Below are 6,965 nucleotides of genomic sequence, written 5' to 3' on the forward strand. Positions count from 1 at the left end.
CTGGCAATACTAGGTGCTTAATAAATGTTTATTGATTCATTGTATCAAGATAATATTGGTAAAGCACCTGGAACATAGTAGGCACTTAATAAATGTTTGCTTCCCTTCCTAAAAGGGCCAGAGTCATCACTCAATCAAGCACCCAAACAGCATTTACTAAATGCCTACTATGTGCCAAGAATTGTGGTAGGCTCTGAGAATACAAAGACAAAAATAAAATCATTCCTATCTTCAAAGAACTTACAGCCTATGGGGAAACAATGTCTACATAAACAAGTGTGTAAAAAATGGGAAGCAGCATGGGATAGTGGAAGGAGAACTTTTGGGGGGGGCCAGGAAAACCTGGGTTCAAGTCCTAGACCCTTTTGTAACCTTTCTATGAATTGCAGAGATGAAACCAACCTACATTGGTAGAGAGAGTTTATTGACCTGAGAGCTCCCTGCACGAACAAAATCACAGGTCCATTTCCTATTCCTAAACAAAACAAACAAAACATAATTGGGGGGGCGGAGCCAAGATGGCATAGGGAAAGCAGTAACTTGCTTGAAGTCTCCCTCAAACCCCTCCAGATACCTTAAAAAATGGCTCTAAACAAATTCCAAAGCAGCAGAACCCACAAAAAGACAGAGTGAAACAAATTTCCAGCCAAAGACAGCCTGGATGGTTGATCAGAAAGGTATATCGCGCCAGGCAAGGAGAGGAGCGCAGTTTGGTGTGGGTGTGCAGGCCATAGCTACCCTGGTGCAGGCCTCAGAGGACTGAATCTAAGGCAGCTGTGGCTGTTTCCAGACTTCTCAACCCAGAAACACCAAAGACAACGTGGAAGGTCAGTGGGGAAAGTCTGTGACTGCGGTGGTGAGAGGGGAGCTAGGTCTCAGTCACAAGTCTGGAGCTGGACCAGGGGCCAAGGCTTTTTCCTGAGCTTCCAGCCCACAGATTGAGGGAGAATCGAGTGGCTGATCAGAGGGGGATTGCAGGGATCCCTTTGCTAGTGCTGAGGCAGGAATCTCTTGCTTTACCCATGCTTGGATCTGGGTCACAGTTCTGAGGGACAGTCCTGGGGTGAGGAGGAGCGCTGGCGTGGTGGAGCTTATTGTGGCCGTGGAGAGGAAACACCCTGCACCTTTGTCATACCACCTTGGAAGAACTGAAAATTTTCAGGTCCCTAGGAGTATCTCTGAAAAAAGCTATACAAACCCCCTAAGCTTGGGACAGTACATTCTCCACATTGGAAGCAGACTTTTACCTTAACAAAGAGTTTAAAACTCAAGCAATTAGTTGGGATCATGAGCAAGCAGCGCAAAAAGAGTCAGACTATATTATCTTACTTTGGTGACAAAGAAGATCAAAACACACAACCAGAAGAAGACAACAAAGTCAAAGCTCCTACATCCAAAGCCTCCAAGAAAAATATGAATCAGTCCCAGGCCTTGGAAGAGCTCAAAAGGGATTTTGAGAAGCAAGTAAGAGAAGTAGAGGAAAAACTGAGAGTGACGCAAGAAAATCATGAAAAACAAGTCAACAGCTTACTAAAGGAGACCCCAAAAAAATATTGAAGAAAATAACACCTTAAAAAATAGCCTAACCCAAATGGCAAAAGAGGTCCAAAAAGCCAATGAGGAGAAGAATGCCCTAAAAAGCAAAATTGGCCAAATGGAAAAAGAAATCCAAAAGATTACTGAAGAAAATAATTCCTTAAAAATTAGAATAGAGCAATTGGAAGATAGTGACTTTATGAGAAATCAAGACACTGTAAAACAAATCCAAAAGAGTGAAAAATTAGAAAATAATGTGAAATATCTCATTGGAAAAACAACTGACCTGGAAAATAGATCCAGGAGAGAGAATGTAAAAATTATTGGACTATTGGAAAGCCATGATCAAAAAAAGAGCCTAGACATCATCTTTCAAGAAATTATCCAGGAAAACTGCCCTGATATTTTAGAACCAGAGGGCAAAATAGAAATTGAAAGAATCCACTGAACTCCTCCTGAAAGAGATCCCCAAAGGAAAACTCCTAGGAATATTGTAGCCAAATTTCATAGTTCCCAGGTCAAGGAGAAAATATTGCAAGCAGCCAGAAAGAAACAATTCAAGTATTGTGGAAACACAATCAGGATAACTCAAGATTTAGCTGCTTCTACATTAAGGGACCGCAGGGCATGGAATATAACATTCTGGAGAGCAAAGGAGATAAGATTACAACCAAGAATCACCTACCCAGCAAAACTGAGTATAATCCTGCAGGGAAAAAAATGGTCATTCAGTGAAATAGAGGGCTTTCAAGCATTCTTGATGAAAAGACCAGAGTTGAATAGAAAATTTGATTTTCAAATACAAGACTCAAGTGGAACGTGATGAGGTAAACAGGAAAGAGAAAATCATAAGAGACTTATTAAGGTTGAACTGTTTACATTCCTGCATGGAAAGATGATATTTGTAACTCATGAGACTTTTGTCAATAATAGGGTAGTTGGAGGGGGAAAATTATATGTACGTATATATAGATATAGGTAGATAGATAGAGGGCACAGGGTGAGTTGAAAATGAAGGGGTCATATCTGGAGAATAAAATTAAGGGATGAGAGAGGAATATACTAGGAGAAGGAGAAAGGGAGAGGTAGAATGGGGTAAATTATCTCACAAAAAAAAACAGAAAAGAAAAGGCTCTTACAGTGGACAGGAAATGGGGGAAGGTGAGAGGGAATGAGTGAATCTTATTCTCATAGGATTTGACTTAAGGAGGGAATAACATACACACTCTATTGAGTATGGAAATCTGTCTTACCCTACAGGAAAATGGGGGGAAGGGGACAAGAGAGTAGGGGAATGATAGAGAGGAGGGCAGATTGGGGAAGGGAGTAATCAGAAGCAAATACTTCTGAGGAGGAGGGACAGGGTCAAAAGAAAGAATAGAATAAATGGGTGGGTGGAACAGGATTAAGGGAAATGGAGTTAGTTTTTCACAGCATGTCTACTATGGAAGTGTTTTGAATAACTGCACATAAATAATTTAGTTGCTTGCCTTATCAATGTGGGGAGGGAGGAAGGGAGAAAATTTGGAACCCAAAGTTTTAAAATCACAAGTTTAAAAAAATGTTTTCACATGCAACTGGGAAATAAGAAATACCGGAAATGGGGTACAGAAATCCATCCTGCCCTACAGGAAAGTTGAAGGGGAAGGGGATAAGAGAAGGTGCAGAGAGATGGAAGGGAAGGCACACTAGGGGAAGGGGTATTTAGAATGCATGCCATCTTGGGGTGGGGGGAGGGGCGAGATGGGGTGAAAATTTGGAACTCAAAATCTTGTGGAAGTAAAGGTCGAAAACAAAAAAATAAATAAAAATTACCATTGAAAAAACATAATTGGGGTGGGTATATTGGGGTGTCCTAGCAGCTGGGGAAACCAGGAAAGTTCTGAGTAGGAGGGAGCATTTGAGCTGAGCTTTAAAAAAAAAAGCCTAGGGACTCTTAAGAAGTGAGGAACAAAGATGTGCATCCTCAGTGTGGGAAACAGTCAATGCAAAAAAAAAAAAAAAGGCAAGAGATAGAATATTATATGTGAGGAGGAACAAGAAAACCAGTCTGGACTGATACCATATGCAAACTAGGAGAGCAAGGAATAATTTACCTATCAGATCTATGAAGAAGGGAAGAATTTATGACCAAAGAAGAGATAGAGAACATTATGAAATGCAAAATGGATGGCTTTGACTACCTTAAATTGAAGTTTTTGCACAAAGTCAATGCAACCAAAATTAAAAGGGAAGCAGAAAGCTGGGAAACAATTTTTACAACCAGTGTCCCTGATAAAGGCCTCATTTCTAAAATATATAGAAAACTGAGTTGAATTTATTAGAATACAAGTCATTCCCCAATTGACAAATGGTCAAAGGATATGAATAGGCAGTTTTCAGAGAAAGAAATTAAAGCTATCTATAGTCATATGAAAAAATGATCTAAATCACTATTGATTAGAGAAATGCAAATCAAAACAACTCTGAGGTACCACATCACACCCATCAGATTGGCTAACATGACAAAATAGGAAAATGATAAATGTTGGAGAAGATGTGGGAAAATTGGAACACTAATGCATTGTTGGTGGAGTTGTGAACTGATCCAGCTATTCTGGAGAGCAATTTGGAACTATGCCCAAAGGGCTAAATGTGCATACCCTTTTACCCAACAATACCACTTTTAGGTCTGTATCCCAGAGACCATAAAAACAGGAAAAGGACCCACATTTACAAAAATATTTATAGCAGCTCTTTCTGTGGTGGCAAAGAATTGGAAATTGAGGGGATGTCCATCAATAGGGGAATGGCTGAACAAGTTGTGGTATATGAATGTAATGGAATACTATTGTGCTATAAGAAATGATGAGCAGGCAGACTTCAGAAAAACCTGGAAAGACTTAAATGAACTGATGCTGAGTGAAATAAGCAGAACCAGGAGAATGTTGTACACGGTAAAAGCCACACTGTGCGATGACTAACTTTGATAGACTTAGCTCTTCTGAGCAACACAGGGATCTAAGACAACTCTAAAAGACTCATGATGGAAAATGCTATCCACATCCAGAGAAAGAACTATGGAGTCTGAATGCAGATGGAAGCATACTATTTGCTCTTTTTTTTCTTTCTGTTTTGTTTTGCTTCTTCTTTCTCGTGGTTCCTCCCATTAACTTCTAATTCTTCTTTACATCATGACTAATGTGAAAATATGCTTAATATGAATGTATAAGTAGAGCCTATGTCAGATTGCATGCTGTCTTAGGGAGGGGAAAAAGGAAGGAGGGGGAGAAAATTTAAAACTCAAAATCTTATGAAAGTAGGGGGAAATAGGGGGAAGCTAGGTGGCGCAGTGGATAGAGCACTGGCCCTGAAGTCAGGAGCACCTGAGTTCAAATCCGGCCTCAGACCAAACACTTGACACTTACTAGCTGTGTGACCCTGGGCAAGTCACTTAACCCCAATTGCCTCACACAAAAAAAAAAAATCTTATGGAAGTAAATGTTGAAAACTAAAAATTAATTATATATTTTAAAAAATAAAAATAATCTTTTTAAAACGAAAGAAAACCAGTCTGGCTAAAATAAAGACTTTGTGAAAGGCAATAATATATTATTATATTGTAATTTTAATACATTATTAATATATAATAAGATGGAAATGGTAGGTTAAAACAAGATTGTGAAAGGCCAAACATAGGGATATATATACATACTTAGCCACTAGAGTTTATTAAGCATGGAAGTAACTCTGGTTCAGGATGATGTTTTAGAACTTTGGTTCCAGTATGGAGGATGAGCTGAAGAAGGGGAGAAACTTGAGAGGAGGAGACCAAATCAGAGGCTATTATAACAGCCCAATAGAGAGGTTATAAGGGCTTGAGTGTGATGATCTTGTGAGTGGAGAGAAGGGGACAAATAAATAATTGTTGTGGAAATAGAATTAACAAAAAACTAGCAACGGATTGGATGTGAGGGGAGTGATTGGATGTGAGGGAAAAGTAAGGAATAAAAGGTGACCTCAAGGATGCAAATTTGTGTGACTGGAAGTGTGAGGGCGCCTTTAACAGAGATCAGGAAGGCTAATGGGATACTAAATATAGTTCAGTTTTTATATAAACCATCAGAAAATGCAGAATGGGCTCATCTCCAAGTTTTTCAAAAGTTAGGAAAACTTCTGCTTCTTTTTCTAGAGGGCTTCAAGAAACCCAGCCTTCTATTACAATAGTCTATGAGACTCACAATAGCAGCAAAATAACAAATAGTTGCATTGCTCCTTGGTATACCTGGTTCCCGTCTTTGATGATACTTCTTAACTTTTAGGACCTCACAGTTGGTGTAGTCTAGGGTTCTGAATCCCTCTCCTCTCATTTAAGGCTCCTTCTCTCTTTTAAAAGCCAAATTTAAGAGCCAGCTCAGGTGTATGAACTCTGTTTTTCCTGAGATGTCAACTCCATGACACTCTTCTACAGCTACAAGCTCTGCCCTTGATTACTGGCTAGAACAAAGGGCTCTGTTGCTGAATTAAGGGATTCCCAAGGACAAGAAGAATAAATACTTTGTCTAGGGAAGTCACATCTTGTCCAAAAGACAGTACAAGGGCAGAAACAGGTGCCTCTGAAACTTGTCTGAGCATGCTAGCATAGATTAATGTCCAACTTCTCCATAGTGAATCAGAAAGTGAAAGTGTGTTTTACCCAAGTAAAAGGGAGAGGTCTGTGGAAAAGGATTCTTCTTCCCAATCTAAATCAAATGTTTAAATAGTCCTTTACCTCCTCAATCCCTAAGACAGCTTTCGGGGTTTGGTTTTGCAAATGGCCTTGGAACTCAGGTTGTGTTTTCTAACTGGACAGTTGATCCGAACTCCATACAATAGAGATACCATATAATAGGGGTAGCCTATAAATGTGAATGTTAGTCTACACCAACACACACACACAAACACCTTTAAAGGGATTGTATTATAATTCTTAAATGATATTACGCTTTTAAATAGAAAAGTTTTCATGTTAACTATAGATTAAAGGACAATCTTTGCAATATGTTTATCTGTTTAAAAAATTGCTATTTGTCTTCTGAAGTTAACAAGTATGTTCACATCAGCAGATTTCAAGTCCCTTAAAAATAATGTGAACAAGATTTCTGGCTAAGATGGCTACCTTAATGGAGAAAGGCAGCCTAGTATCCACACACTTACTCCAGCAAAAACTTAAAAATTGCAACAGACTGAATAAAGACCAAGAAATCGAAAGAGAAACTACGGGAAGTGCTTTCATTCAGCCTAGAACTGCACAAAAAGTCAGAGAGAAGCCCATGGACAACAGACAAGGAGAGCCATCACAGTAGACAATCAAGATGGAAGTCTCCCAGTCTGACCAGCAATGGGCTAGAGACACTTAGAGCCTTTAATGCCCTGTCTCCAGAAACAGCAAGAATGGAGGGCTCCTACTG

The sequence above is a fragment of the Vombatus ursinus genome, unplaced genomic scaffold, assembly GCF_900497805.2.
Source record: "Vombatus ursinus unplaced genomic scaffold, bare-nosed wombat genome assembly UNPS02014772.1, whole genome shotgun sequence".
Lineage (NCBI taxonomy): Eukaryota > Metazoa > Chordata > Mammalia > Diprotodontia > Vombatidae > Vombatus > Vombatus ursinus.